Below are 6,955 nucleotides of genomic sequence, written 5' to 3' on the forward strand. Positions count from 1 at the left end.
AAAAATCACATTGATCGGATATCAATAGCTATGTGATCAAATCAGTTTTGTATAAAAAAATGGACAGTGAAACAATTAACGGTTGATAAAAAACTGTTTTGTTCATATAGCTATCGATATCCGATCAACGTGATTTTTTACAGACATATAATACTCGACGAATTCTACACATTGAACGGTTCAAATTATCAAAACAGAACCCGTGATGAACCTCCATAGACCCAACAGCATGGTCCAGTCCGATCTTGGACTGGACCAAAGCCACTGCCTTTATATAAATATGATGAGATTTTGATGGTTTGGATTGCTTTGAGTTGGTCTTGTGAGATTCGGACCATTTAATCAAACTCAATCTTGACATATAATGGGGTGTTTGTTTGAGTTTTTTTTAGCCCATTTATAATTTTTAATTTTGAAAAAGTTATTTTCAACTGTTTAGTTAAATTTATTTCAGACTGTTTATGATTCTAACCATTTATTTTAACTCAAAAAAATTGATTCTGAGAAGCTGCTCACCTCTTTTTTCAAATTATCAACTTCTGCTGTGAACATGTTAATTTACAATTAACTCTTAGATTTTTTTATTTTTTTAAAAATAAAAAAAGATCCAAATGGACTATAGATTATTATTATTATTATTTATGAGAAATGTAGACAAGTAGTAAATAACAAAAAATAAAAGTTAATTAAAAAAACTACTTCACAACTTATTTAACAAACATTACTCAGCAATTTAAATTTATAATTCAATAGTTACACCAAACAGATTAATAATTTCTGATTAAAGTCATATTCTATAATCTGTTACGATATAATCTGTAACTTGTTTTAATAATTACTAGACCAATTTAACTTGGCCTTTTTATACTTATTATTAATTTACCATTTTTTTTAAGATCAAAAAATTTGCTCTTTTTCCAAGAACTCCCAAAACCAAAACCATGTATCGCATCGCACCTGTGACACATCAATTTTTAGAGAATAATTAGGCGAAAATCTTAATTAATGTAGATATCTTTATTACTAGAAAAATCATTCATTTGTCATATTAATTAAGGCTAAGTTTGGGAAGTCCTAAATAAGCCAAAAAGTCAAAAAGTTACTCAAAAAGCTAAAAAGTTAACACTATTCACCAAAAGTCAACAATTACGGCTGCACAACTCCCAATTCAAATTTTCTCTACAAATCAATTTTTACAATTTTTTATTACACATTTTTCAATAAAAAGTCAAAAAGTTAACCCAAACATCCATATTTTCAACCTCAATTTTTTAGTCCAAAAAGACAAAAAGTGCACTTTTTTAGTCTTCCCAAACTTGGCCTAATTGGATGGATTCTCAACCGTTATTTGTTTGTTTTATTTCAAAATTTTAATTAATTAAATTATCTCGAGAAATGTATTTAACACTGAGTTGGGCTTCTCTCTAATCCGTGATCGGGTTGAATGGTCCAGTTTCGATAATTCGAACCGTTCAATGTGTAGAACTCGTCGAATATTATATGCCTGTAAAAAATCACGTTGATCGGATATTGATAACTATCTCATCGGATCAGATTTTTGTCAATCTTTTATTTTTTTACAGTTTATTTTTTTTTTATACAAAATTAATTTGATCAAGTAACTATCGATATCTGATCACCGTAATTTTTTGTAAATATATAATACTCGACAAGTTCTACACATTAAACAATTCAAATTATCAAACAAAATTCATGATAAACTTTTAAGAATTTAATAATACTCTCTAATTCGTTGACAAATTGATCAAACTCGAAGGAGGCCAGCCCTTTAACATTTTATCGAAGAAACTGAGAATGACATCATAATGGCTTCGAACTTCCCAAAGCTCATTGTAATATTAAGGTCAAGTTTGGGAAGACTAAATAAGTGTATTTTTTAATTTTTTTTGTATTATGTGTAGAAAAAGTAGAGAGAAGATGTTGATTGATGTGACCTAAAAAAAATAAAAAGATAAAATAAGTGCATTTTTTTAGGTTAGCCAAAATTGACCTAAACTATAAAAAAATTCATTTTTTGTAAAGATAAAAAGTGTATAAAGACGCACATAGCTCAATTTGACAAATTCATTTTCGTAAAGATAAAGTGTATAAAGACACAGATAGCACAATTTGACCAAACGATTGGATTTATTAAATTTCATAAAAAAGTTTTATTACTTCAATAATATTAATTTTCATAAAAAAATCTTATTACTTCAATAATAATAAAAAGGGTCAGGTTTCTTTCATGTTAAGATATCAACATGACAGAATTTGAAGAGCTTATAGGACTCACCACAGGTTCCGTTTCGAAGATTCGAATCGTTCTTTTTGTAGGGTCCGCAACGTAAGTTACCCATGAAAAAAATTAGTTCGATCCAATAATCATGACATTTTTATTTTATTACATTTGCATCTGAAAAAAAATGGACGACAAATATACTTTTGAAAGAGATCATTCAATGTTTAGAACACAAATGGAATAAAATTAAAATGTTACGATTATTGGATTGCCGTAAATTTTTTCATTACATTGCAAGCCCTACAAAATAAATAGTTTTAATTATCAAAACGAGACATGTGTTAGGCCCTAAACATCTCTTGAGTTTTGTCATATTGAGATTCCAAGATTTTCAATTCAATTAACAGAACTTAAGTCTATTCCTTCATGCCCTAGCTCATACTTACAATCAATTTACATTCGTCCCAACAACATTAGAAATGAAGTTTAGTAAATCAGTAGGTTCACTATTTAAATATTATATACGAAAATTTAATTAAATTAATAAGTACAAAAAATGGATCTAGTAGATTTTGATTATCATTTTTCTTATTAGATCTTGTGTGAGTTAATTAAGAAAAATGATAAATCAAATTGACTAAATGAAGAAAGATCACTAATAATACTTGCATTCCACTTACTTTATAATTATCGAATGCCTTGCACAATCAGCATAATTAATTAAGGGTAAGGGCGGATCGGTTTGTTGCGGCCACATAACCTTTAATCTGCCATCCGTTTGCCAAATTGACAGATTAGAGAAAATTAATCTGCATCCGTCCGCCAATCCGGCAGATGTGGATTGAGCGAATTGGCGGATTAGCGGATGGATGCGAATCGGTTTGGCGGTTTAAAATTTTATAAATTTTCAACATAATTCAACTCGTGCATTTCCTAAAAAAAAATTATTATAGTCAATGACTTAAAAAAGTATTACAATTATTAGATGTCTCATCCAAATAAAGAAAGTTTGAAACTTTAAAATATTACAATCACTGAATGCCTCATCCACGTATTACAATCACAACATGTCTCATTCACATAAAATATTGCAATTTGTGGTTCTTAAAATATAAAAATAATTCAAACCACCAAAACCATGAATAGAGCAGTAATAGAGATTGTATGTCTCTCTATTGTTACATCTATATCTGTTTTTCAAAACAAAAATCATTATTTTTAGAGTTAGATTTAAAAACAAAAAAAAAATATAGATAAATAATACTTTTATTTTTTTTCAATTCAAAAAATATATTCAAGTTGAAAACTTTTTTTTAACAGAATATATTTAACATAATATTTAAACTTTTTTTCAATTGAAAATACAAATAGAATATCTAAACAAATTGAAAACACAAAATCTTATAAATTACTAGGGATGCTCGCGGTTTCGCGGTTCGGTTGTGGCTAAAGGAACCTCAAATTCGTCATCCGTCCAAAGCTAGGCGGATTGAAAAAAATCAATCCGCAACCGTCCGCTCGTCATCACGTATCCGTCCAAAATGCGGTGGATCGATTCAATTTGGTCGGTTTGGATGAATCGGTATATCCGTTACTCATCACTATAATTAATATAATTATGATGACTTCTTTTTTAGTAAAATTAAACCAACAAAAATTGTTACAAATAGTGTTTAGAGACATTGATAATTAAAAGTAAAATGTATATTTTTGTGTAAAATAGATGAAAATATTATTTTTCTATGAAGACTAACGAATTATGATTAAAAAGAGGAAAAAATTTATAGTAATCAAAATTTTAAGACAACACAGTGTAACTATGTCAAACTTATAAATTTTGATTTTATTTTATTTTTTTCAATTTGGAGAAAGGTTAGTATTATTTTAATGTTCATTTACATGGCCACATAACAAAATCACATAAAAATATGCATATGCTATCTAAAAAAAAAAAGAAAAAAAAAAAAGAAAGAAGAGGAGTTTTTAATAAACAAACAAACGAAAAAAAAACCTATGCATTGAACGTGTATCATATTAGCTCCCATAAATATTTTACAAACTCGAAAAGTTCAATAGCTATGCCAAAACCATAAAGTTTGGTTTTCAGATGTAGCTTTAAAAATGAAAATAAAATTTCTATTTTATAAGAAAATCACAACTATTATTATATTTTTCCTATTTAGATCACAATTTATATTTTAAGAGAAAATTATGATAGTAAAATTTAAACAAGGGGCACTGACCTGTAAGTCTCATATACAAAATTCAAAACACATCTAGACCCAAAATAAAACACTTGCATCAATTAATTATACATGTGTTTTAATTGTTTCCAAAAAATTCTATTTTTTTTTTTTAAATTTAAAGACACTGTTACATCTCACCACTGTTAAACTTCCGTCAAACGGTCACTGGAGGTTTGCCGAAATGTTGAACATCACCGGGAAGTCACTGTAGTGTTCTGAATGTCAGTGAAAGTGACCGGAATGTCTAGAACGTTCGCTGGACATTAAGAATATCACTGGAGATTCACCAGAATGTCCAAAATATTGTTAGAAAAATAATTAAATAAATAAATGGATAAATTAGAGTAAAGAATATAGAAAAATGTGCTAAATATTGATAAACTGAAAGGGAAAAAAAAATGTAACAACAAGAAACATCAACAATGTGGAAAAATATAAGTTATTTTTTAATTTTTTTAGAGTTTAAACAAATAATCTCATATATTAATTAAATTAAAAAGTAAGTTTTTAAACTGTAAAATTGTTACAGTTTTAAAGTATGATTCTATTAAACATTTCTCCTTATTAAACCAACTGAAAAACATTTATGAAACTGTAAAATTTTACAGTAAAAGTTTGTTATGAAATTGTAAAATTTTATAGTTTTAAAACATATTATGAAACTACACAAATTTTGCAATTTTAAAGTATGATTCATTTCAACACCCAAAAAATTAAAATTGAAAAATTTTACAAGTTTCACCGCTTATAACTAAAACTCAAAAAAAAAAAAAAAAACTTGTTCGGAACTTAAAAATTTTCTCTATTAAAATAGGAAAAGAGAAGTGTGTAGTAAAGAAAAAGTAAAAAAACTGAGAGATCGAATGAGAGAGACAGATATAGAGAGAGAGAGAATTGTATTTCAGCAACTATTTTTGGTTTAGATCTGACCAGATCTAATATAGGTTTGAGTAGATTTACATCAAATTTGAGTAGATCTACTTATTTCCTTCATCGGAAACTCATCTCATTTGTCGTCGGTGAGGACAAAGGGAGAAGTTGGTGATTGGTAATTGCCAGTGAATCCCAATTGATGGTGGTTAGAGAAAAAGAAAAAGAAAAAAAACTGTGGTCACCGGATATTAGAAAGACAGATAAAGAAAAGAATAAGGCGCATGACATTTAGATCTACCCAAAAGGTTTTGGGATTAAATAGATGTCACTTCTTTGAAAGAGGATTAGCAAGTAATTTGTCCTTTACACATTTGACGTGTTCATTTCTGCATAGACATATAAGGGTAGGTATCGGCCCATTGACCCGTCTCATTTTTAAGGATTTGGAATTGATACCTAAGCCCATAAGGCCGACTTGAGTTGAATTTGTAGACACGTTTATTAGGGCCTATTTGGTAACCATTTCGTTTTCAGTTTATATTTATAAAATTTTAAAAACTGTCATAAAAACTTGTTTGATAATTTTTTTGGTTTATAAATGGTTGTTTCAGTTTATAAATTTGAGGAAAAAACGTAAACTCAAAAAATGAGTTTACGTATTCAGTTTTCAATTTTTTTTTTCAATTAATTTTTTTTCAAATATTTTTTTTCCACAATTAAATTTTTTTCAATTATTATTTTTTCATTTTTTCCCAATTATTTTTTTTCAATTAATTTTTTTCCCAATTATTTTTTTACAATTATTTTTTTAATTAATTTTTTTTCAATTATAATGTGTGTGATCCTATTGTCATAAATAATAAAAACAAATATAAATATTTTAGGCCTGAACAAACATATTTTTTAGTTTATGTTTTTAAATTTTTTTAAACATTTTGTTCAAACCAAACGCGTTTGTAATTTATGTTTTTCTAAAAATAAGCAAAATTTAATTTATAAAATTTTTGTAAACATAAACAAAAAAACGTAAACGTTACCAAACGCTACCGAAATGAGTTGAAGTTGAGAATAGTTATTGAGCCCAACCTAGCCAATTATTAACATATTTTATACAACTTTTACATTATAGAAACATGCATATAATTGATTTAGTTTTGTTTTTGTTTAAATTAAAGTAGATACATTTAAAGAGAAAAATTACACACCCTAAACTATAAACTCGTAATATAATGAACAAAATTTAGGCTGTGTTTGGCTGTGTTCCAAACAATGATTCGACACTCAAGTTCGAGTGCGGCTTTTGTTTACGGTTTTCAAAACACATCTCCACACTCGCGTTTGAAAAATCATGTACCTAGACGTCCTCTCAGACGTCTGGCCTGTTGACCGGAACAGTGCTCTTGATTTTTTTTTTTTTGCACTTGTTATTTTTATATGTTAAATAAAAAATATTTTCAATTTTTTTTTTTAATATTTTTTATGAGTTTTGAATAGAATTTTGGGTTGTGTTTGGTTATGAGTTGTAAGTTTTTGTATAAAAATTATGTCACATCACTCAATTCAAAAATTCTTTTCAAAACTCCTTCACTAACAA

The sequence above is a fragment of the Camellia sinensis genome, chromosome 8, assembly GCF_055761805.1.
Source record: "Camellia sinensis isolate YWXY chromosome 8, ASM5576180v1, whole genome shotgun sequence".
In the NCBI taxonomy this organism is placed as follows: Eukaryota; Viridiplantae; Streptophyta; class Magnoliopsida; order Ericales; family Theaceae; genus Camellia; species Camellia sinensis.